At 39.3% G+C, this 27,113-nt stretch overlaps 1 protein-coding gene across 10 annotated transcripts in view; it reads left to right on the forward strand.

The window, feature by feature from the left end:
• The window catches only part of DAB1 (DAB adaptor protein 1), a 1,320,323-nt gene that overhangs the window by 971,112 nt on the left and 322,098 nt on the right, over window positions 1-27,113 (forward strand). Inside the window, exon 1 of one of the 10 annotated variants that reach the window (XM_074265822.1) lies at window positions 8,981-9,883. The exons of 8 other annotated variants lie outside the window; for them this stretch is intronic. The gene's annotated coding sequence lies outside the window, so the exon portion shown is untranslated. Of the gene's footprint in view, window positions 1-8,980; window positions 9,884-27,113 lie in introns of those variants that run through there. One more of the 10 variants, XM_074265824.1, reaches the window with a different exon arrangement.

The raw sequence follows: 27,113 nt of genomic DNA on the forward strand, positions 1-27,113 counted from the left end.
CCAAGGAGCCAGATGCTGCTGCTGGAAAAATACCTTCTGTAACTTGGCACTTGTCCTGTCCCTGCTCTCTGGGTGAGAAGAAACAAGTCTGCAAATTGGAGGTGTGAGTGAAGTGAATGGTTCTGAATTGCTGAGTCTGAGAATGAACTTCAATCATCCCCCCAAAATCCCAAGTCAAGCATTGGGAAGTTGGAGAAGAATCTATCAAGAGCGACTTTGGTTTATCCCCTTTCAAATCCATTCCTTTGTTTTCTAGACAAAATTTAAAGCTGCTTTTGGCAAACTCAAATAAACTTTCCTATAATTTACTCTTTCTCTCTTGACCTAAGGTTTACAGTTATTTCCCCAGACGGGAGTCCAGTAGACAGTAAATAGCTTATGATCCCATTTTATACCTGAGAACATTGAGGATTGGAGTGCTAAGTGCCATAAAATGACTGAAGCAGAACTTGCCAGACTTTGAGACGATACGTAGCTGAAGAACCAGTGCATTAAATGATGTCTGGCATATATTGAGTGCTCAATAATGTTTGTTTATTAGACAATTGCTTCTCCACACTGCTTCTGCATCACTAAGCTTCCTTTCTCAAACATTCTGTGCAAAGCACTTGAGGTATAAAGACAAAACTGAAACAATCCTTCCTTTTAAAAAGCTGATGCTATCCTGGGCAAGTCCATGTGGTAAGTGCCAAAACAGGCATAATGGCTGATAAAACATGGTTCCCCACCTTCAAAGTATATACATGTTAGGAGGGGGAAAATCAGATATTTGATGGATGAATGGAGTCAGAGACATGGGTTTGAGTGCCTTGATGTCCTCACTCCTTTCTCACTTGCTCTTCAAAGTTTAGCTCTAGTGCTCTCTTCCCTTTCTCTCCTCTCCTCTCTTACAGACCTTTTATGTCATTTTTATATAACTTTTTATGGACATGTTGTTTCCCCCTAGTTAGGCTGTCAGGTTTTCGAGAGCAGAGACGATGTTTCATTTATTGATTTTGTCTTCTATGTGTCTAATCGTATCGGGCACACAGTAAGGACTTAATAAATGCTTGCTTGATTAGACTTTCTAATACTTTATATCCATGCAACTCTCCACAGACATGGAGTGATAATAGATATTACTTTTAGGGTTGTGTATGATGGAATTAGAAGGGAGTTCAGGGCTGGTCTGTTTCTTCATTTTACCCCTGAGAATCCTGAGACCCAACTGCCTACAACCGATTATTTTCCTGGAGCCTCAGTTTCCTCTTCAGTAAAAAGATAGACCAGATTTTGCTATAAGCTAGGGATCAAAATACCCTCCCCCTCCTCCCTCCCAGGAGGCACTCTGCAAACATGGGCCAGTGTACAAACGTCAGCTGTTTTTATTACAAAGCAATGAAATACAGTGTAGACAGGGAAAGCTAGGGGAGGCCAGACATTGCTCTGAGTAGTCTCGGGAGGGAGGGAGCACTATAAATCAAATCCCTGTCTTGGTACCACAAAATGGGCAAAATACACTCCGTGTCTCAAAATTTACGTGTAAATAATCGTGTTTCTTTCACAATGGCCAGGGCTGCTGTTTCACATCTCGAAATACATCTATGGAAAGTCCCATTTAGTAACCCCATCATTCAGCCTCTTAACTGCCGGCTCATAGCCTGGGAAGTCAATAAAAGTGGCCCATTCCCATTATCCTGAATAACAAATAAGGGCCATTTTGACATAGAGGAGAAAATCTGGTGAGAAAATGTTTGCTTTAAAGTAATTGTTATTATTAGCAATATGCATTTATCGAACAGTTGGCTGTCAGAGCTTGGGAAGCTTTTGAAAAATAGGAAAAGGGGGAAAACAGCTAGTAACAGGACAAGTACAAAGAAGAAAAAAAATCATTTTTCTAGATCTGGAATGAGAAGAGCTGGGTTTGAATCTCAGTTCTTAGGCTAATGAGTTCTATGACATTGGAGAAGCAATCTCTCCTCCCAGGTTACCTTCAAGGGCCTGGAGAGGAATTGATTCCTTCCCTGTCAACATATCTCAGGGAATCATGATAACGATGGAGCAATAACAATTGTAAGGAAAAGATGCAGTGCAGTAAAAACCCTGCAGACTCTCCTTTCTTATTTCTGGTTCAGCAGAAGGGATGCTGGGAGTTATCTAGGTTTTCCCATAGGACCTAGTTTTGACTCACACGTTTTGAAGCCATTGTTCAGTTGTGGGCTTACTCCTACCTTTCCAAATTTCTTGGTGCTGCCATTTCCTCTTCAGTTCACTGACACTGGCCTTCTCCCAGTTCCTGAAACTGGACATTCCTCCATCTGACTCCAGCATTTTTATTGCCTACCTCAGTCAGCTCAAATTCTCTCCTTCTTCATTTCTTCTTCCTGGCTTCTGACTTCCTTTACCCAACCTTTCCCCTCCTTCAGAGGCCTTTCCTGATCTCCATTTATACTCACACCTTCCCCGTGTTGACTATTTCCAATTTAATTTTTATATTTCTTATTTGTATGCTGTCATTTACACGCTGTCTCATCCATTAGACTTTGAACTCCTTGAAAGTAGGAATTATTTTCCTCTTTCTTTGTAACCTCAATCTGCACGTAATAGGTCCTTAATAAACATCCATTTGCAAAAATGTTGACTAAAAGACAAATGTGTCAGTTCATTAGAGCTATAAAGGATCATAGATCTATATCTTGAAGGGACCTTTGGGCTATCCAATCCAACACTTTTATTTTATAAAGTCTAATGGATTGAAGTTACTGCTCCAAAATCACATAGAAAACAATTCTGCTTAGCCATGTTTTATTATTTCCAATTACATGTAAAAATAATTTTCAACATTAATTTTATAAGATTTTGAGTTCTAATATTTTTCTCCTTCCCTTCATTTCTCTTCTCTCTCCCCAAGACAGCAAGCAATCTAATATAGGTTATACATGTACAATACTTTTAAACATATTTCCATATTAGTCATTGTGAAAAAAATTAGAACAAAAAGGAAAAACCATAAGAAAGAAAAGAAGAAAAAAGTAAAAATGCTATGCTTTGATATGTGTTCCATCTCCAGAGTTCTCTCTAGGAATGCAATGGCATTTTCTATCCCAAGTCTAGTGGAATTATCCTGAATCACTGTATTGCTTGGAAGAGCTAAATCTATCATGGTTGCTCATCTTGTTACTGAAATTTGTGACACTCCCATTTTTATTATGTCATGTCATCCCATGTCCCAAGTCATAATCTATTGTCCATCTTCCTAATATTTAGACCTATATGAAAAGGAATTAGTAATGAGTTACCCATCACTGGAGATCTTCTGAGGAAAGTAGGGATAAATAAGTACCTAAACTGGTATTTGTCCAGCAAGATCTCAAACCACTTATGGAGTTGGTATATGAAGCAGTCTTGTTTGGCTATGAATTGGGCCTTTGAAGTCCTTTGTAAATGAGAAATTCTGAGATTCTGAAACTCCATTATCATGATCATTGCCAGGAGGTGAAGTGGTGACTCTGGTTTTTCATGGCTTCATCATGCTTCAAAGAAAGAATGAAGTCTGGTGAGTCTTTCCAATCTGGAAAAAGACCATTGTGTGGTCTTAGTAGTAATTCATGTGTATTGCCCATTGACTGGGCCAATTGGAGATTGACCACAAGAGCACAGATTTTTTTTTTTTTTTAGCTATAACAACTCATAAAAACTAGCTACTAGGGGCCGCTAGGTGGCGCAGTGGATAGAGCACCAGCCCTGAATTCAGGAGGACCTGAGTTCAAATCCTACCTCAGACACAACACATCCTAGCTGTGTGACCCTGGGCAAGTCACTTAAGCCCAGCCTCCAAAAAAAAAAACAAAAAAAAACACCTAGCTACTAAGATGTAGAGGAGTTGGGACAGAGCTCAGTGAAAGAAATGCCCATGTTTATAATCATGGATATTTTAATTTTCATACCTTGCATCATTCTATTACAAGTAAAAAGTGTCACTTAATCTGAGACTTTACTTCTTCATCAGTTGCCATTAGCTCTTTGGACTAGTTTTGGTTTTTTTTGTTTCTGTGCCCCTAATGCCTAGCACGGTGCTTGCCAACTCAGAGCTGTTTAATAAACTTTGATTGATAAATCAATTTAAATTCTGCTTTTATAACTTATTAAAGTATGGATGTGGCTCAGAGTTTCTGGAACTTTGCCCATGGAACACAACTTCAGGCAGGTCTTATGGAAGTAGAAGTTTATGGTGGATGGGTTTGGTAATATCTGGGATGCATGGATTAGCCTCAGTGAATGTTATCTGTCATTCAGCAAGACTTTATGAAGCATTTACGATGTCTGTGCTAGATGTAAATGGTATAAGAACAAAAGTAAAACAGTCCCTGGCGTCAGGGAGCTCACATTCTATGGGAGTCAACCTTAGCTCCTTCTAATAAACTCATCCTTTCCTTAAGAATAGAACTGCTTCATGTTTGCCTCTGGGTTGCCAAGGACATGGTAGGCCCTTAATAAATGCTTATTGATTTACTTGTTTTGGCTATAGGAACTTAAGAAGACTGTCTTCCATCACACTCACCATCATCTCCAATAAATGCTTATTGAGTGACTCATTGGTTTAGCCATAGGAACTCAAGAAGATTGGCTTCCATCATAATTTCTATCACTAATTAGTTATATTATTAGTTATACTAACAATCCTGTTTCTCGACCAAGATGCTCTGACTTCAGGTAGTTTTGCTGACTCTTTTTTAAATTTATATTTTATTGTTTTATTTTTTTATTAAACCTTTTTATTTACAAAGCATATGCATGGGTCATTTTTCCAACATTGACCCTTGCATAATCTTTTGTTCCAAATGTTCCTCTCCTTCCTCCCACCCCCTCTCCTAGCTGGCAGGTAGTCCAATACATGTTAAATATTGTTGAAATACATGTTAGATCCAATATATGTATACATATTTATACAGTTATCTTGTTGCATAAGAAAAATCAGATCAAGAAGGAAGAAAAAGCAAAACTGGGAAAGAAAATAAAATGAAAGCAAATAACAACATAGAGAGTGAGAATGTTATGTAGTGTTCCACACTCCGTTCCCACAGTTCTCTCTCTGAGTCTTTACTGACTCTTTTAAACAAACTTTTCCCTTCTCAGTTCTGCCTGCTGGTTGCCTAAATTTTGAATCCCAATTCAAATCCCTCCAAAAAATCTCCAAACATTTATTAAATATTTCATTTGCCATACACACACACACACACACACACACACACACACATCCACAACATTTATTTTGCTATCACTACCTAATTTTACATTATGTAATATACATAGTTTTTGTGTGGTTTTTTTCAGAATTTTCATTAAAAAAGCTTTAAAACAGCCTTTAGACACGGGTGCTATTATTTTCCCATCCTACACATGAAGAAACCGAGTCACAGGCTAAGGGATGTGTCCAGGCTCTAGAAAGCCTCCGATTCCAGATGCCCGGTTGTGTCACCCTCTCCGACTGAGTCACTTTACAAGCCGCGATGGTGGAATCTTTTCTCTGGATATGGTTCCTACCCCGTGACTCTTGTTTGGACGTTCAGAGTTAAGACTCTGCAAGGGAACTCTCATGAGCCCTGTTCTTCCTTGTCTTCAAATCTAATCCAACAACAACAGAAACAACTCAGAGCTTAATCATTCCGCTCTTGCAGACTTCCAGTTCCCCCCAATTCGAGTGGGCCGGCTTTCGCTGGAACGCTCCATCTGCTCCATGGTAATGAGGCTGCAGTACCCAGAGCCAGCTTTAGGCTGAGGTGCCCCTTGCAGACGCGGAACAAACACACAACTCTGGTTCTGGCCTCCTAAGCAATGAGTGTAATGGAGTTCAGTCTGTTGCTGGCCTTGTTAAGTAGCATGGGGCAGCTTAGCAGAAGCCTTCTGCCTCCATTTGAATATAGATGGGAAACAGTCTCTGGGAAGCTTCAGCTAATGAGCAAGTGAAGGAACAAGTAAAAGGGGGCAAATGAATTCAGCAAATGAGAGGCTTGGGAAATTTTGGCTGGAGATTCTCAATGGTGGTTCGGTGATGTTTTATATTCAAGGCATGAGGGGCTATTTCTACAGGCCTGTATAAGTTGGGTCCTGAAGAAGCTCCTTATCAAAACTGACATCTCAAACACAAGAATGAGGAGGGTTACAATGGCTGCTGTTTATAGAGTAGCTGTTATGTTCCTTTGCTAAGCCCTTTGAAAATAAGTACTTGGATAATATTTAGAGGACTCCTGGTATGAGCTAGAATGATGTAACAGGGAGAGAATTGAAGATGGAAACTGCAAGACCCATCTCTGAAACATCCCGGCTGTGTGACCCGATCAAGTCACTTAAGTGCTAAGATATTTAAAGTTGCAAACCCACTGGGAGAGAGAGTTACCTGCATCCTCAAGTAGGAAGAACCTGCTATATGAAATGGACATAATTTGACAATGTCAGTTATTCATTTATTATATATATATATAATTATATATATGTGTATATATATAATTATATATATTAATTATATAATATAATATCATTATAATATTCATTTATTATATTGGGCACAGAGATTAGACAATAGAGAAATTCTACCTCTTAGAGTTTACGGTGACATACAGGCAACTTAAATAGGCCAAAAATTATTATAAGATCATTAATAATATTAATATCTTATATAATACTACATATAATTACTATATGAATAATATCTTACATGTTTATATATATATATTTAATTTTTATTTTTTATAGTTTTTATTTAGCAGATATATGCATGGGTAATTTTACAGCATTGCCAAACCTTTTGTTCTAATTTTTCTCCTCCTCCCCCCTACCCAGATGGCAGGTTGACCAATACATCTTACATGTATATTTTAAGAAAGGTAGTTCCAGCCTTGAATCAGGAAAACCTAGATTTATAAGCTGTGGCTAATGACTATTAATTGTGACCATATTAATTCACCTAATTTCTGATTGCCTCAGCAATGGGCCAAGTCTCTATGTTACAGAGAAGTTGTGACCCTCATGGGTGAAAGGGACTAGCAAACCAGGAGTTTTCTGTCATTGATTAGTGAATATTTATCAAAGGCTACCAGGGCTAGATGCTTTGTTAGGTACAAAGATAAAAATGAAATAATCCCTGCTCCTCCCAATGAAATCATCACTCTAGCTCTCCCTTTCCACCCCCTCACAAAAGTTTGCAAAGAATGTCTTTGATGTGTTGATGTTATCTGATTGGGCCCCAATGACCCTGGGAGACTGCACAGGTATTTCTGTTTATGGATATCACTTATTTCGATATAAAGAAGGGAGATTCATGGAAAAGTGAAGTGATTTGCTTGTGGTATTAAAAACAGGTTTAGGGTTTCAGTCTTTCTGATTATAATTCAGTATGTTGGGCTCATATGGAAACAAAACAAAACAAAACAAAACAAAACAAAACAAGCATCTTCCTCCCAGGGAGTGTTGGCCCTGAGTAAAATGGGCCTGGTTCAGAGTGTTAGCTCCCCATCCTAGAGGCCTTCCAGGAGAGGCTGGCCAGTCTCTTGGGGCCCAAACACATGATTCTTGTTCAGGATTGTATTGACCTGCGATATCTGAGGTCCTTTCCTGGGGATCATGTGATCCTTAAATAAACATGGAGACTCTTCATCTTCCCTGTTAGCCTCAGTCCGGGATCAAAGGGTGTCCGAAGGCCTCAAGCAGGCAATGCACTTTGCCTGGAGAGGAATTCTCCAAGCAGAGTCAGATGCATGCTGTTCTAGCCAGGGGCCAACCATCCCCAAAGTCTGAAAGTCCCCCTTATTAGCTAAACTGCATCTGCTTTAGTGGGAGCAAGGTACGGGAACCATAAGGCAGCCTGACTGACCCACCATTACAACGGCCTTTCCTCGACCTGCTGAGAGGGGAGATTTTCCGTGGATTGTGGATTGCATCCCAGGCAGTACGTGCTTCAGACTTCTTGGCGGAAAGATAGAAATCTCGTTTTTACTGCTCCTTTTGTTCCTCAGAGATAGGCGTTCTGTCTTCTTCCTTGCTGTTTCTGCCAGCATTCCTTAATGCAACCTGTTGCACTCCTTAGATGCTTAATCAAGTGTGATTAAATGGAGAAGGGACTCCTTGGCCTAGCTGCAGCTCCAGCCCCAACCCCAGCCTTCAGAAATATAATAATTTTATTATTAATAATTAGTATTATTAGCATTCATTTTGTTATATATTGAGAATACTAATTATTAATAATATGAAAATATTATATAATATGAGAAATATAATAACAATGGCTCATGGTACACATTTTTACAGCATTTGCACCATTTTGTAGAGCTCATAGATTTGGAAAGAGTCTTTGAGTTTATCTCGTGCAGACCTCGCATTTTACAAAGGAGAACCTCAGGCTCCAAGGAACTAACTATATGACTTAACCAAATTCACACAAATAGTAAATAATGGAGGCAGGAGTTGAACCAATGAGTTCTGACTTCAAATCTGGCTCCCATTCCACTGCATCCCATTGAGCCTTCACTACAATCATCAAGTATTTAAGAACCTACTGTGTGCCACATTCACTGGGCTAAGCAGTAGGCATACAGGTATAAAAATGAGATATTCCACACCCTCAGAATTCTGACATTCTAACAGGTCAAGACAATCCATCCAAGGGAATGGTGGCCAAGGGGAGGAGCGTCGTGGTAGTGTCGAGTTGAACCAGTTTTGGGGGTTGTGGTAGTTTTGCTGTATCAACAGGTGTTTTACTGATTTATCTATTGATTTATCCTTTTGATGTATCCAGTACAATTCTTGGTGCTGAGAATTTGTAGATCAAGATGCAATAGTCCCTTGCCCTCAGAAAGGTTGCATTCTGTCAGTTAAAATAATATGAATACTGTAAGCAAAATATATCCTGTATAAATTCAGAAAGGTAGAAAGGCAGAAGGGAGAGTTGGGAAAGGGTTGGTCTAGAAAATGCCACTTGGAGCTTCCATTCCTACCTGTAAATTCAGTATATTGGCTGAGATGCCTTCTACTGCCTTTATTAGCTCTTAAGTCAACAATAGACACAATTATCTTCAGTTTGACATATAAAATCAGCAGAATGGAAGTGACCTAGGCAAGGTGATATTGTCTATTCAAGTGGGAAAGTCAACAGCTCTTGATACATGATCTTATACTTGAAATCCAATCTTTTTTCTATCATACCCGGATGTCATTCACTGCCTTCCCTACAGAACAAGTTGGTTCCTTCAAAGATTTCAGGCATTTTACTCTGTAGTTGGTAGTATTGAGCAACAACAACAGCATGTACATGGCATTTACTATGGACCAGACACTGGGCTAAGCATCTCCTAATTATCTCACTTGATACCTACAACTAACCTTGGAGTTAGGCTCACTGATTCTCATTTTACAGATAAGGAAACTGAGGCAAATAGGATTAAATGACTTATCCATAGTCACACAGCTAGTAAGTGTCTGGGGCTGGACTTGAACTCAAGGTTTTCTGAATCCAAGTTCTGCTCTGTATCCATTGGAATACCTAGCTACAGCTACAATATCCCAGGGCAAAGAGTGGGGGGTTAATGAGTGCTTGTGACACTGAACTGTGCCTTAGGAATAGGGAGAGAAGGAAGAAAAGGGAAAGAGAAGGGGGAGGAAAGGGACAGAGGAGAAAGAACACTCAGGCGCCAGAAGAGATTACAGAAAGATCCCATGTAGGAGGTAGCACCTGAGTAGTTCTCTGGAGCCAGCTGGCAGTTCCGAGAGGCTGATGGGAAGGAGGGTACACATTCCAGACATAATTATGATCCCAGCTGTGTACTTTGTCCTTCCTTCTCGAAGGCCTCTCCCCCTTTGTGAGAGGTGCCCAGGCTTTGAAGGCTGTTAAAGACTTTGTCGGCTTCCCTAGGTACGTAACTTAACTTTTATTTCTTGTCATTGTCTAGTGGGAGAACGTTGAAATTAATTTCCCTGGTTGTTGGGTTTTGTTTGATTTGAGAGGATGAATTATCAGTTATTTTCCCTGGAGAAATCAGCTACTTTTGGAGTTAAATTTTACAGGAGCAGAATATCATAGCAGGAACATGGGATGTAAGAGCTTGGAGGTGCCTTAGAACAGAGCTAGAAGGAGCCTTAAAATATTGCTCCGAAAGGGGCCTTAGAACATAAACTATCAGATCTAAGAGATATCTTGGAACATAGGATATTAGAAAGCAAACAGAAATTCAAAAGTAGCACAGAACATAGAATATATTAGACCATAAGACTTAGGATCATCAGCATTTGCAAGTGACTTTTTCATCTTAAGAGTGAATTTAGGAAAATTCCATTTAATCCAGACAAAGAACCAAAGAGTCTGCATGCAGCTTAAACAGTTGTGGAACATAGAGTATTAGAAAGCAAACAGAAATTAGAAAGTAGCACAGAACATAGAATATTAGACCATAAGACTTAGGATCATCAGCATTTGCAAGTGACTCTTTGATCTTAAGAGTGAACTTAGGAAAATTCCATTTAATCCAGACAAAGAACCAAGGAGTCTGCATGCAGCTTAAAACAGTTATGGAACATAGAGTATTAGAAAGCAAACAGAGATTAGAAAGTACCACAGAACATAGAATATTAGACTAGGATTTAGGGCTGTAAATGACTCTTTGATCTTAAGAGTGATCCTAGGGAAATGCCATCTATATCCAGAGAAAGAACCAGAGTCTGTATGCAGCTCAAAGCAGACTTGGAACATAGAATATTAGAAAGTGTCACAGAACATAGAATATTAGACCATAGAACTTAGGATCATCAGCGTTTGTAAGTGACTCTTTGATCTTAAGAGTGATCTTAAGACAATGCCATCAATGCCATCCAGAGAAAGAACCAAGGAGTCTCTGTTCAGCCCAAAGCAGACTGTTTTCACCTTTTTAAATTTGTTTTTTTGTTTGCTTTTTCCCTTCAGAATTTCCCCCTTTTGTTCTTATTCCTTTTTACAACCTCATGTGGAGATATATTTAAGGTGATTTTACATGGGAAAAATAGATTTTTAATAACAAAAAAGAATGACCTTAAAATATAGAATGCTAGAACGCCACAATAAAAATAGTAGGCAGTGATTCAGTCCAACAGGATGAGGTGCTTCTTCTTTGCCAAGGATAGAAGCACTTGTCATCCAGTGAGTGGCTTTAAGGTACAGCAAGGCTTAGGGGCCTTTTAAGGCTTTTTAAATACTCTGTAAGTAGAGCAATATAAGTAGTTTAATCTTTTTTTTTTTCAGTAGTATCCAACTCTTCATGATCTCCATTTAGCATTTGGGATTTCTTGATGGAGATATTGAAGGAGTTGGTCATTTCCTTTTCCAACTCATTTTATAGATGAGAAACTGAGGCAAATGGGTAAATGACTCGCCCAGGAGTGTCTGAGATCAGCTTTGAACTCAGGAGGATGATTCTGAGTCCAGATCCAGCACTTTATGCACAGCACCATTATCATCCTTTACGGGGTCATGCAACCCCAATGTCTGATTTGGGAAGGACCCTGGAACATTGAGTCTTAGTGTTGAAAATGAACTTAGAACATGGAGTGTCAGAATGGAAAGGGACCTTAGAGGAGAGGATATAAACCCCAGGATGGGCATTAAGGCAGAGAATGTTAACACAGAAGGCAGAGTCTCAGAACTTAAAGTCTTCTTACTTTGAATTTTAAAGTCACCTGTGACCTCTTCAGTAGACATTACATCTCCCAAACAGCTTACTTTATAGAGAGGGAAGTTGAGGCCCTCCCTGACTTGCTTCAGTCCTATTTCCTAGGAGTCCGTCTTTATATCCTCTGGGGAAATGCTTGCCAGAAATTCATTTTACGATCCTAAATTTTGTGGAATTGGATCTGGATCCTGGCCGCCTTTCCCAGAGTGGTGAAAGACTCCCGAAGTGCCGTGTCCTTTAGCATGCACATTGCATGCTCCGTCTAAGAAAGTGCGGTTTCTATTGGAAGCCGGAGAGGAGGGGACGGCATTTCAATAAGCAAGAAAATTGGGCCTTGGAGGAATTGTAGCCCAGTTGGAAAGCATGTGAAAGTGCTTTTCTCAAGCTTTGACACAGGCGTGACTCCCCCGGAGGAATAATACGAAGGGCTTTCTGGTGTGGGGAATCTATTTCTTTTGTCACTATTAGAAGCAACATGTTTCTTTCCAGCTGGTTTTTTGTTGTTATTCCGGATGTGAAGAGCAAATAATGAAGGAGAAGAAGTCAGGGGAACTGGAGGTCATGTCTCATCATATTGACTATTTAAAATTAAATGGCATTTGGGGTTTAAAGCTTGCACTGGATTTTCATTGTGAAAGACTGCTTTGGGTTGTGTGGGCTGCCCCTTTCTGAATAACCGGGCTCCTCGGTTATTTTAACCTAGCTTGTTATGGAGAGTGTTTTAGAGAGTCAGTGTGAAACGTAGGTCATCTGAGCTGAAAGGGAATTTATAATGAGCCATGTTAGGAGATGTGACACAGAATATTAAAACTTGGAACAGAATCCTCCCCCCCACCCCTTTTAATTTTTGAACTTCATCCTACATCATTTGTTCTATGATCTAGCTATAGATCTGGTGATCCTTTCTCCATGTTCTCCCTTCTCTGCCACAAATTGGTTCTGCAGATTTCAGATACAGATTTCAGGTATAGACTCTTCTTTTACGTATTTCACCCATTCATTCATTCATTCATTCATTCATTCATTCTTTCATCAGAAGTTTAGTTTAGTTGGTAAGATGACTTGAATGTGTGGTCCAGTTCAGTCACAATAGAAAACAGGTATAATAAACAGTTTTGCAGTGAAAATCTCAGAATTTTCATTAGAAGGAACTCCAGAAATTATCTGGTCTAGCCCATATGTATACAGAAACTCTCTCTAACACACCTGACAAGTGATTATCCATCTTTGGAAGACCTCTAGGAATGGGAAGACTAACCCGTAAGCCACCCGTCCATCATGAAGGTAGGGATACTGTAGCTCTTCCCTTCTGACTCCCTCCTTAGGCTGGAACTCACTTTCAGGGTTCCTCTTCCCTTTTATGCCGGAACCCTGTCTCCCCAGAAATCAGCCGGAATCAGGATCACCAAAAATCCTTTATTCTTGGTCTTTTGGGGTCGCCATCAGGGGATTAGATCTAACAATCTCCACACTACCTTCCTCTCTCTCCACTGCCAGGAGAATGCCTCAATTTCCTCCTCCTATTCCACCCACACAAGTCACTTCCCCCCTGTCAATCCAGCCAGCACAGAATAGTTGAGGAGGGTCAACCTTCAAACATGTTAATAGAGAATTGTCCAATTGGCAATGTCTCACGTGCTCCATTATCCAAGTGCATTGCTCAGTTCTAGCCCTTTACACTTTTAAATCTGTAATACCTATTGATCATGGTAGAATTTGTTGCTATTGATGAGTGATGTCATGTCTTAGAGCTGACTAGATTCACATCCTGTCTCTGGCACTTGCCAGCGGGGTGATCCCGAGCAGTACCTTGCCCTTTGCACAGTAGCTTCTTCAACTCTGACATGGAACCAGCATTGTCTTCCAGGGAGTTTGTAAGAAAATGCTTTATTGGCAGTCATTCAGTCTCCACTTGAAGGCAGCCAGTGCCATCCTGATGGAGACAACTCCTTTGGAAATTTCTAGTTCTCAGGAGGTTTGGGTTCGATTTTCCTCCTATTCAAGTCTAAATCTTCTGTAACTTATATCCATTGTCTCTGTGTCCACCCTCAATCCTTCTCCCATTCCCCAGGCCTTCAGATCCTTGGAGATGGCTTACCCAAACTCATTGTGTTTTCTTTCCTTTGGGCAAAAGATCTCCACTTTCTTCGTCTTATTCTTGGATTCCTGATCTCGGGGCTTCTCACCCATACTACCATGCTATTTCTTCCATTTGCCAATTTTTATCGGTACTTTATACCACCTGGGTATCTTATATCATTTTCCATTTACCGAGCTATCTTTCCTTTCATACCTCATCCTGGTTGCTATAGATACTTGCCTTTCCCTATAGCAACAGACCTTACTTAGTTCCTGAGATCAACGTTATTCTCTCTGACCTCCATGAGTGAGCAGAGAGCATTGATGGTAAATGACCTTTCCATGAGAACTCATGAAGCATATTCTTCTACCACTCATCTTCCCCACCTACCCCCCCCCCCCTGGAAAGCGACCATAGTGAGGGACACATGCTGTGTCTCCTCTGGCAGATCTGGTGACTGATGGAAGGCTACAAAAATGTGTATTTCTTTGATCTTGCCATTTCAGGCATCCTGTCCAGGATTTCAGATTTTGATCTTGAAGGGAACACACAGTTCATCTAATCTTATAGTCCTAGATGCTGTATGGATCATAGATGAGTCATGTGGATCAAACCCTTCCTTTTGGGGAGTTAATGTCCTAAAGGTCATAGAGGTAATCGGCCACCTCTAGATCTGAACCTCAGTTCTTTGATGTCAGAGCTGGTACTTTGAGGTCCAGAGAAGGCAATAAGTCTTTATTATTCTAATGGGCACTTTGGTGGAGAAATTCCTTTTTTTTCAATTTTTTTAATTAATTTTATAATTATAACATTTTTGATAGTACAGATGCATAGGTAATTTTTTTTACAACATTATCCCTTGTACTCCCTTCTGTTCTGAATTTTCCTCTCCTTCCCTCCACCCCCTCCCCTAGATGGCAGGCATTCCCATACATATTAAATATCTTATAGTATATCCTAGATACAATATATATGTGCAGAACCGAATTTTGTTCTTCTTGTTGTTGTTGCAAAGGAAGAATTGGATTTGGAAGGTAAAAATAACCTGGGAAGAAAAACAAAATATGCAATTTACACTCATTTCCCAGTGTTCCTTCTCTGGGTGTAGCTGATTCTGTCCATCATTGATCAATTGGAATTGGATTAGCTCTTCTCTATGTTGAAGATATCCACTTCCATCAGAATACATCCTCATACAGTATTGTTGTTGAAGTGTACAGTGATCTTCTGGTTCTGCTCATTTCACTCAGCATCAGTTGATGTAAGTCTCTCCAGACCTTTCTGTATTCATGCTGCTGGTCATTTCTTACAGAGTAATAATATTCCATAACATTCTTATTCCATAATTTACCCAACCATTCTCCAATCGATGGACATCCATTCATTTTCCAGTTTCTAGCCACTATGAAAAGAGCTGCCACAAAAATTTTGGCACATACAGGTCCCTTTCCCTTCTTTAGTAATTCTTTGGGATATAAGCCCAGTAGTAGCACTGCTGGATCAAAGGGTATGCACAGTTTGATAACCTTTTGGGCATAGTTCCAAATTGTTCTCCAGAATGGTTAGATTCTTTCACAACTCCACCAACAATGTATTAGGGTTCCAGTTTTCCCACATCCCCTCCAACATTCATCGTTATTTGTTCCTGTCATCTTAGCCAATCTGACAGGTGTGTAGTGGTAACTCAGAGTTGTCTTAATTTGCATTTCTCTGATCAGTAGTGATTTGGAACACTTTCATATGAGTGGATATAGTTTCAATTTAATCATCTGAAAATTGTCTGTTCATATCCCTTGACCATTTATCAATTGGAGAATGGCTTGATTTCTTATAAATTAGAGTCAATTCTCTGTATATTTTCGAGATGAGGCCTTTATCTGAACCTTTAACTGTAAAAATGTTTTCCCAATTTGTTACTTCCCTTCTTATCTTGTTTGCATTAGTTTTGTTTGTACAAAAGCTTTTTAATTTGATGTAATCAAAATCTTCTATTTTATGATCAATAATGGTCTCTAGTTCTGGTAGAGAAATTCCAATAGGTCAAGAGGGGAGTTCAGAGAGGAATGAAAACAGGGCTAGCCTGGGAACTTTCTTCAAAATGGAAACAGATATGATTCCAATCCACCCACCCCTTTTAAACTTTGAACTTCCTTCACACTACATCATTTGTTCTATATTGTCTATAGATCCATACTCTCCCTTCTCTACCACAAATCAGTCCTGCCGATTTCAGATACAGATTTCAGATGTAGACCCTCTTTTCCATATTTCCCTCCTTCATTCATAGAAGTTTAGTTTAGTTGGTAGGATAACTTGAACCTGTGAGCCAGTTCAGTCACAATAAGAAGCAGTTTTACAGTGAAAATCTCAGAATCGTTCTTAGAAGGAACTCCAGAAATCATCTGTTCTAACCCACATGTATACAAAAACTCTCTCCATCATATGTGACAAGTGATTATCCATCCGTGGAAGACTGCTAGTATTGGGGAGCCTCTAGCCTTCCTAAGGGGTCCATACTTTGTTGAGCTAACTCTCATTAGCAAGAAATTGTTTTTCCTTCAATCCATCAGCAAATTCTTGTTAGTGCTTCCTAGTTACCAGGAATTCTACAACAAACCTAGTCTGCCCCTTTGCCAACTTTACTCTTTGCTTTAATTTAGTCCTCTTGGGACCAAACAGAGCTCTTCTTGTACTCGGAGGGGACTGTCACACAGCTCTTCACTTTTCTCCTGTTCCTTTACTAGGTTACCATGTTTCATGAACCTGCTTAGCTCCCTCAGCACACTCTCCAGATTAATCGATATCCTCCCTAATATGTGATACCCAGAACCGAACACAATTCTTCAGATGAGGTCTGACCGGGGCAGTCACCATCTCTTCCCTGGTCCTTTGGCTTTCTCTTTCTTAATGTGGTTTGATTGCTTCCACATCTGCAGCTGCCGTATCTCCCAGTGACTTACTGAGCCTGCAATCACGGCTGAAGTCTAGACAATGAGAATCTCAGGCCTGGGACTTGTTAAAGGACTTTCTGGGCTCTGGTCTTGTCCCAGGTCGAGCATCCTGATAAGGGCGGCTGTCCTCCAGCCCTGAAAGAAAATCGCAGGTGTGTGGGGAGAGGAAGGTGAGATTGTTTAGGCCGGAGGCTTTAGGTCCCTTATGGTACTGACACCAAGTAACCTCTCTCTGTCTAACTGGAGAGGTGAAGGGATTAATGAGGAAGTATCTAGGAAGAACTTGGAGGCTTTTGAGAAAGATGGTCACTGAGGAACACCCTCCACGCTCACATGCTGAGAATTGATGTTACTGATTATTAGTCAGGCCCTTGCTGACCTACAGAGTCTATTTTTAAACGGGGATTGAGTTCACTCAAATCAATTAGGCCAATGGTGTTCTGTTTAGCCCTCTGGTGAGACTTTGGGTAAAAAGAAGTGGCCAAATAGACTCAGATGTGTCCATTAGGAATCAGGCTGAGAGATGCTAAACATTTCACAAATATTTTCTTGCACCGAAGTGAAAGGAGGAGCTTTTGTGAATCAGGGATTTTTATTTTTCTCTTTTTCTTTTTCAGTGAGAGTGACAATTCTTAACAAATCAGTGGAAAGAAACCTTTGATATCTTTTAAAAAGGAGAAGAAATCCTTATGATATGCAATGTAGATTTTTTTTAATCTGAAAGGTAGGAAAAGTGAATGTTTCTAAAAGTTTCTAATTTCATTTTTCAGATATTTATATTTTTTTTCTTTTTAAAACATTTTTACTTAAAATTTTGGGTTCCAAATTCTATCCTTCCCATTCTTACCTGCCTTTCCCATCCTGAAGTGATAAGCAATCAAATATAAATTATACATGTGCAATCATGTAAAACATTTCCATGTTTGTCATTTTGTGGAAGAAGACTCAAATAAAAGAAAAAAAAAGAAAATTAAAAATAGCATGCTTCAAACTGTATCCAAATAATATCAGCTCTTTCTCTGCAGATTCATTAGTCCATTGGGATTGTCTTGGATCATTGTATTGCTGAGAATAACTAAGTCATCCACAATTCTTCATCAAATAATATTCCTTTTACTGTGTAAATATTCAAATATTGTCCTGTTTCTGTTCACTATGCATCAGTTCATTTAAGTCTTTCCAGGATTTTTTCATCAGACATATAATTATTGAGTATCCAGTCACTCGTTAATTCAACAATTATTTTTGAGTGCCTGATATGTATTAGATATTGGGATGCAGAGGCCAAAAAAGAAATAAATTTTATCCTCAAGGAGTTTACAATCTTTTTTTTTTTTTTTTTTTTTTTTTTTGGTGAGGGAATTGGGGTTAAATGACTTGCCCAGGGTCACACAACTAGGAAGTGGTAAGTGTCTGAGACCAGATTTGAACTCAGGTCTTCCTGACTTCAGGGCTGGTGCTCTATCCACTACACCACCTAACTGCTCCAGTTTACATTCTTGTAATGGTGAAAGGCAATAAATACCTAGAAAAGGAAATATAAAATATATGCTAATTTTGTTTTTTATTAAAGCTTTTTATTTTCAAAACATATGCCTAGATAATTTTCAGCATGCATTCTTGCAAAAACTTGTGTTCCCGTTTTTTTTTTCCTCTTCCTTTTCTCCACTTCCTCCCTTAGATGGAAACTAATCCAATATAGTATATTAATGTTGCATGGAGGAATGGAAACTACTGAGACAAACAGACCAGACCTTGCCTAGGAGTCTATATATGAGTTGAACCTTGATAAGTGTTGGGGATTCTAAGAGGGGAAGGTAAAGTGGGAATTCATTTCAAGAAAGGGCAAAAACTAGGAGAGGAGAGAGAAAATGAAAAGGAAAAGAGAAAAGAGATAAGTTTGCTTGGAACAAAACATGCATGAACTATAGTAAGTAATGCTTGGTAAGCCTGGGAAGGCTTACTGCATTGGATCTAGACTGTGAAAGGCTCTAAAGACCAAGAAGAGAAGTGTGTAGTTTGTATATTTTTTAACTTATTATTTGTTTATTTTTAACATTCATTTTTTAAAAGTGAGTTCCAAATGCTCTCCCTTTCTCCAGATTCTCTCAGACCCTTTGAGAAGTGAAGTTATGTGATCTCAGTTATATGTGTGAAGTCATGCAAAACCTATTTCCATATTAGCCGTGTTGCAAACAAACAAAAAATAAGCAAGAAAAACAAAGAAAATGAATACAAAAATGTACTTCTATTTGCACTCAGACTTTGTCAGTTCTCTCTGGAGGTGGAGAACATTCGTTGTATTTTCTCTTAAAGGAAATAGGGAGCCAGTGGAGCTTCTGGGTAAAGGGAGAAACTTGACCAGAAGAGTTCTTTGGGGAAATGACTTGATCAGCTGTGTGGAAGATGGCTTGTCATGGAGAAAGGCTGGAGGCAGAGAGGGAAACAGTTGCAATAACAACTGAGAAATTAGGTGCCTATGTACACAGCACAATGGTGGGCAGACTTTACACTTCAAGAAAAATTGAGTAAACAACAGTAATAATAGAGAAATATTTGTTTAATAATTTATTAAGCAACACAAACTGATAAACCAACAGCTGACAATTGTATGGCTTTTTAAGATGTTTATAAACTATTTTGTTCTTTACAGTCATATCTAGCTCTTTATGACCCCACGGACCAGAGCTTACCAGGCCCTTCTCTCCTCCACTATTTCCTGGCCTTTCCAAGCTCCTGTACATTGCTTCCATGTCATCCTTTATTATCCTTTTCTTCTTTTGCCTTCAGTCTTTCCCAATACCATGGTCTTTTCCAGTGGATTCCTTTTTCTCATTATGTGGCCAAAGTATTTGAGTTTCAGCTTCAGTGTTTGACCTTCCAGTGAATGGTCATATTCTATTTTCCACTTTTTTTCTTTCATTATTTTCCTTCTATTTGAGTCTCCTCAAACAAAATGACTAATATGGAAATGTTTTACATGATTGCACATATGTAATCTATATCTGATTGCTTACTGTCTTGAGGAGGGTGGAGAGGAAGAAAGGAACGAAGGATAGAATTTAGAACTGAAAAGTTTAAATAGAAATGTTTAAAAAAAAAAAGAAAAGTGTGTGTGTGTGTGTGTGTGTGTGTGTGTGTGTGTCTTTAAGTGAACAGAGGAACTTTTGGAAACACACATTTTCCCCACCCTTCAGCTTAAAAGAATCTACACTACACATCACAAGGATTTCTTCTCCTTTTTAAAAGGTACCAAGGGTTTCTTCCCATTGACTTGTTCAAAGATTCACAAATTGTTCTCACCAAAATAAATAAATAAGTAAAAATAACAGTCAAAATCTCAAATTCACAAACTGCTTCTTTCATCTAGGTGTAAGAAAATATGTGTGAAATTATATTTATATACATTTATATAGAATATATTATTTGTATTATTTCTATGCATTTTATATGTTAGCCCAAAACCACCCTGTAAATTAGGAGCTTTAAGTTAACCTGACTTTGAAAAAAAAAAGGAGGAAATTGTGGTTCAGGAGAGTTGTGTCTTATCCAAGGTCATACAGCTAGAAGGAGAAGCTGTGTGACATCCTACAAAGAGTGATGGATTTGGGAATCATTAGTATTTTTTTCCTTGAACGCTACACTCAAATTCTTGTTTAAATCTTCGTGTCATAGTCTTGTCTCTCCAACTAGATTCTAAACTGCTTAGAAGCAAAGGCTAGCATCATGGCCAGTATATGGCCATGCTTAACGAGGTTGTGAGAATGGTACCTTGCTTCCCTTAAGGTCATCTGGAAATCAATTGGTCAAGCAACAAAACCTACTTTGAGGATACAAGCTCCATGCTAGACATTGAGGAGACACCTAGATACCCAGGGAGGTACAGAGTTAGCAGTCAGGAAGTCCTGGGTTTGAATCCTCCCTGGGTGATCTTGGCCAAAGCATGGATTTGGTGTCCTCAGATAAGGACATTGATGGCACCTTCAGTCCGGGGTCATTGAGAGGATCAAATGATATATGGCATGTAAAGAGTTTTGTAAACCATAAATTATTATATACATTTTAATGGTTATTTGACTTTATTAAGCACATGGTATTCTTTCAGATAAGTTGATCCTAAGAGAGAATCTTGGGGTCTTATTTCTCTTGGGTATTTTGTCCTCAGGAGCCTGAAGACTGGCTGACTGCACTCGTAACTACCCCCGCGAGCTCCCTGAGAAATATCTTTTCCTTTTAGAATATAAGGACAGGAATTATGTTTGTCTATGTGTATCCCCAGCACTTAGCACAATTTTTGCTCATAGAAAATGTTTAAGTTATGCAGATTTTCATTCATTCAGGCAGTAATTCTTAGAAAAACACCCTTTTGATGGGAAAGATTAAAGGCAAAAGGAGGGTAGAGAATGAGACGGAGAGATGGTGATATAGAAACGGTCGATGTGAATTTGGACAGGCTTTGAGAGGTAATGGAGGATTGAATGTAGGGTGCTGTGGGCCGTGGGATTTCAAAGAGTCGGACACCAGGGAACAGGCATATTCAGGAATTCCTTCATTCATAAACATCTCTGTTCTCTGTTCTCTCTCACGGAGGTCCTGACACTCTCACTGTCGACTTCTGTCCTTCCAGTCTTAGCCACCCCATTTGTAGGCACATGACCCTGGGGGCCAAGGGGAGGGAGGTAGTCGGGACAGTTCACTTCAGATAGATTTTTCCCCCCAGGCTAGAGAAGGGAAAGGGGAACTAAATTCTAAGCACAATGCCTTCCAGAGCACAGTTTAGAGACGCCATCTTTCTTCATGAAGGAACCTGCGTGATCATTACCACTGGTGCATATACACTCCATCAGGGTCATAATTGTGGAAATTGGATGGGTTCATGGGGGGGTAGCATGTTCCTTTTATGAAGGAAATAAGAAGGATGTATGCTTCTCATACTACAGTAATTGAGACGAGGCTCCGACTTCACTGGCAAATAATGATGGACATAAAGGATGATGAGATGGGCTTCCTTTTAAAAAATGAGGGTGATAAAATTCTACATTGGGAATAAGACTACTTGAGTTAAGGCTGCTTAAAGGAAATAGGACGTCAATTAGATGCCTCCCAGGGTCCTCTACTCATTTGGAAGGATGTCCCCAAGATTAGAAAAGACCGGAAAAGCCATGTTGGGAAAGAAAAGTCTGACATTGTGGAACTAGCTTGAGCTGGAGAATGATCTGTTGAATATGGACACATGGGGAGAGCTGTCTGGGAGAGCTCTGCTCAAGTGGTTGATGTTCGTACATGGGGCTGTCAGAGGGAGCCTGTCAGAAGAGATCCAACTTAGGAGGCTCAATGCCTGGCTTCCAGTCCTGGCTCTGCTCTGTGACCTCAGCCAAATTGCTGTACTCTCTGAGACTCATCTGTAGAATGGGCGTGTCAAAACTTATATGCTAAAATGATGGAAGTGAGGGACCACGTGTGAGGCTGGAAAATAGCCTGGAACCTGAGTATGGGAGAATTTAGAAGATGGGATTGAAAAGTGGAAAGGATGTCAGCTAGAGATCCTGTGGGTGTACAACCTCATTTTACATATGAGGAGGAAACAATCTCAACTAGAGATCCCCTGACCTCACAGTTTATGAATGAGGCAATTGGTGCCAAAAATAGCACCTACAATCAGTCTCCAAAGGCACACGGACAGGAAGTATCCGCTAGGACTTTAGTTCATGTTTTCTGCTCCCAACGTCTGAGGTCTTTCTGTTGACGTTGGGATGTGGTGCCCATGTTACTGGTCAATCAATTGATCAATATCAGTGCTTTCCCTTTGAGAATATTTCTAGTTTATCCCTCTTTGAGACCTGCTTTGTATGTAATCGTTTACATGTGGTTTCCATTCCGATTCACATTTTTCTTTTAAAAAATTTATAGTCATTTTTTATTTTTCAAAATACACACAGAGTGTTTTCAACATGGACCCTTGTGAAGCCTTATATTTCACATCTCTCTCTCTCTCTTCCTCCTTCCTCCCTCTCCTAGACAGCAAATAATCCAATATAGGTTAAACACGTGCAATTCTAGAACACACATTTTAAGAAGGGGGGAATAAGATGTTCTGTGTGTGTGGGTGTACACACATATGTATATACATATTATATATATATATATATGTGTGTGTATAAAATGTATATATGTATATATGTGTGTTGCAGTGAATGGAATCTCAAAGAAACAAATGTCTTGATAGTTTCAGCCATCAGTTTCCCTGAGAACGTGCAGACATTATTTATTCTTTGCCTTCAATGGCACTTCATTATCTTCAGAGTTAATCAGATAAAAGTGGAGAATTGCACCCAAATAGCTTCATGGAAATGGTGAATTGAATAGTGTGTGTAAATATATGTGTGTGTATATATGTGTGTGTATGTGTGTGTATATATGTACACACATGCAAATTCACACACATAGTCACACATACACATATTACAAGTATAAATATATAAACCCATATACATGGGTCTATATAAATAAATATATCCACAATTACATATTTGCACATATGTACTATATACATACATGCTTATGGCTAGGAGTCTGTTCATACATGTATACTACGTAAAGTGAATGGCAGATATTTGGGAGGAAAGGGGACTAACAGGAGAGATTGATAATAATAATAAACTTTATATAGCTCTTACTGTGAGACAGGTACTACATCAAGTGCTTTACAATTATTATGCCACTTAATGCTCACAACAACCATGGGAGGAGACACTATTATTCTCATTTTACAGATAAAGAAAATGAGATAAACTTTGTTTCAGAGGTTAAATGACTTGTCCTAGGTCACACAGCCAAGTAAGGATCTGAATACAAATTTGAATTCAGGCCTTCCGGGATTCTTAATCAAGCACTCTGTCCCCTTTGGGTCACCAGCTGCCTTTGTCCTTAAGAAACTTTTCCTTAAGAAAGTTTTTTGTTTGTTTGTTTTTGTTTTTGTTTGTTTGTTTTGTTTTTTGAGGCAATTGGGGTTAAGTGACTTGCTCAGGGTCATACAGCCAGGAAGTGTTAAGTATCTGAAGCCACATTTTAACTCAAGTCCTTCTGACTTCAGGGCTGGTGCTCTATCCACTGCATCTCCTAGCTACCCCAAGAAAGTCTTGTGGTTGGAAAACCCAAGTTTAAATGAGACTGATGCTTACCCATGATCACTTAGCTTGTAAATTGCTTTTTCTCTCTGAGACTCAGTTTCTTCATCTGTAAAGTGACAAGAAGAGTTATTGTGAGAAAAGCACTTTGGGAAACAAAATCCCGTAGAAATGGGAGTTATTATTATGCAAAGTGCTTTTTAAGCCATGAAGGGCTGTAGATATGTAAGTTATCATTATTATAACTAGAGAACTACTGTTCAACTCACCGTTTACAGATGTTTGGACACAATTCCTCACTTCTACGTGGTTAACTTTGAAGATAATGAAATGCCACTTGGAGGAGGAGAGTAAATAATGCCTGTATGTTCGCAGGGAAATCAGCGGGTGAAGCTGCCAAATAAGGCATTTGTTTATTTGAGCTTCCATTCATGGGAGAGCCTCATTAAATCCCTGCCTTTTCTTCCCATGGTTCCCGAGGGACTCCCTGACACTGAGGATTACTCACAATCGAGAAGGCACAGAAACCAACCAGAACTGGGTTCTGGACAGGAGTGTGGAGCCGCCCAGATTTCTCTGTATCTCACCATCTTCAATCCATCAGGCAGCAAGCATTTATTAAACGCCTGCTGTATGAGGGGCAAGAAGCACAGCAGATAGAGTTTTCCAAAGTCAGTTCCCACCTCTGACACTCACTGGCTGTGTGATCTTGGCCAATTCACTTCATCTCTCAGAGCCTCAGGTGACTCCCTAAAATTATTTAAGTTTCAGAAGAAAGATGTTCCTCATCTGGAGCATCCTCATGTGGGGGAGAGCAAGAGAGAGAGAGAGATTTCCAATAGACACTCCATACTGTACTTGTATCTTCGTGATGTTAGGAGAATACAAGGACAAAATCTATAGAGGGACTTTGTCAGCAGAATGCTCTATAGACTTTAAAGTAAAAGAAATTAGAAATATTTTGAATAATAAGTCCTCTGTATCTGTGGGATCAAAGGCTCAGTACCTGTCCATGTGCTGGAATAGCCAAGATAAACACTACAGAAGTGGAACAGTCCCTGTGCTCAAGGGCCTCCATGAGGGAGACTCCTTATACGGTTAAATTTATAGGGCACAAGGTAGTTTAGAAGGACCCCAGCCCTTGGAACCTGGAAAGGCTAGGAGCCTTCTCATGCCTTCAAGGCTCTGCCCTTAAGTAGCTTTATGGCCCCAGGAAAGTATCTTTACTTGCATGAACCTGTTTCTTCATCTATAAAATGGGCCTAAGAGTATTTTTTCGTTTTTGTTTCTTTGTTTGTTTGTTTGGTTTTTTTTTTTTTGTTTGTTTGTTTTGTTTTGTTTCCTTTTGTTTTGTTTTTAGTCTGGGGTTAAGTGACTTGCCCAGGGTCACACAGCTAGGAAGTGTTAAGTGTCTGAGACTAGATTTGAACTCGGGTCCTCCTGAATTCAGGGCTGCTGTTGTATCCACTGCGCCACCTAGCTGCCCAAGAGTAATTTTTCAATGCATATTGTTGTGAGTGTCCCTGGAAAGTATAACATTATACTGTTACAGAAACATCAGAGACATTGTTTTCTTCGATATAGCATCATATGATCGGTAGAGGGCCTGAAATTAGGAAAACCTGAATTCAAGTTCTTGTGTTACCATTCACGCTCTCTTAGCCCCAATTTGCTCACCTGTAAAATGGGGCAGATGAAGTAGATGGCCTTTAAGGACTGTTCTCCATCTCTCCGTACCCCAGGCCACTTTCTAAAATCATGTTTGGCCACAAAGCCAGGGATCTAGCAACAAGGTGAGCAACAACTTTCACAGAAAAGCAGATTTCTATCCGCTTCTTTTTTTCTGTACAACAATTACCTCCATTTTCATTCTTGGAACTATCTACACAATTTGATGCAGACATTGGAGTCCCACGTAAATTATTACAGTTTGTGGGGGATATGTGTGGCAGAAATGGTTTTTTATAGAGAATATACAATAGTTTTGCAAAATATAAAAAATACTACTTTTTATGAAATGTAGTTTCTGCATTGGAAACTCCCCATGCCAGAGGTATCACAGAACCAATCTCCTCTTTTCCACAATATTTTTGTCCACAAAGACTAGATGTGAGGGATTTGTGGTTGATCAGTCATGTCTGACTCTTCGTGACCCTATTTGAGGTTTTTTGGGACAAAGATCCTGGAGGAGTTTGCCATTTCCTTTTTCAGCATATAGATGAAGAAACTAAGACAAGCAGGATTAAGTGATTTCTCCAGGGTCACATTGCTAGTAAGTGTCTGAGACATTTGAACTCAGGTCTTCCTATCTCCAGACCTAGTGCTCTATCCTACTGCGCCACCTAGTTGCCTTAATATGAGAGATACTCCTTGTAAAAAATAATGTCAACCCAACCCAAATAACATTTTTCAAGGACTGAGCTGTGAAGAACAAGGCTTGTGGCAATGTGACAAGCTAGTACAGGTAATGTGGGGAGAGCAGGAGAGAGAGATTTCCAATAGACACTCCGTACTGTACTTGTATCCTCATGATGTTAAGAGAATACAGGGACAAAGTCTATAGAGGGACTTTGTCAGCAGAATGCTTTGTAGACTTTAAAGGAAAAGAAATTAGAAGTATTTTGAATAATAATCTGTAGTACCAAAGATGAAGAAAGGAAGGAAGGAATAAAGAAAGAAAGAAAGAAAGAAAGAAAGAAAGAAAGAAAGAAAGAAAGAAAGAAAGAAAGAAAGAAAGAAAGAAAGGAAGGAAGGAAGGAAGGAAGGAAGGAAGGAAGGAAGGAAGGAAGGAAGGAAGGAAGGAAGGAAGGAAGGAAGGAAGGAAGGAAGGAAGGAAGGAAGGAAGGAAGGAAAGAAGGAAGGAAGGAAAGAAGGAAGGAAGGAAGGAAGGAAGGAAGGAAGGAAAGAAGGAAGGAAGGAAGGAAAGAAAAGATTATAAACTATATTGGTGAATGAGTTCCCTCTGATGAAATCATGGATTCTTAATGTAAAACAAACAAAAAAAAAAAAAGAAAAGAAAGAAAAGAAAGAAAGGAAAAAGAAGGAAGGAAGAAAAAAGAAAAAAAAATAAGAAAAAGATTATAAAGTGCATTGGTGAATGAGTTTCTCTGAAATCATAGATTCTTGATGTAAAACAAAGAAAAAAAAGGAATGAAGGAAAGAAGAAAGAAAGATGATAAAGTACAATGATGAATGAATTCCCTATGATGAAATCAGATCCTTGGTGTAAAACAAAGAAGGAGAGGAAGAGGGAAGGAAGGAAAGAAGGAAGGAAGGAAGGAAGGAA

This window comes from Sminthopsis crassicaudata, chromosome 4 (genome assembly GCF_048593235.1).
Source record: "Sminthopsis crassicaudata isolate SCR6 chromosome 4, ASM4859323v1, whole genome shotgun sequence".
Lineage (NCBI taxonomy): Eukaryota > Metazoa > Chordata > Mammalia > Dasyuromorphia > Dasyuridae > Sminthopsis > Sminthopsis crassicaudata.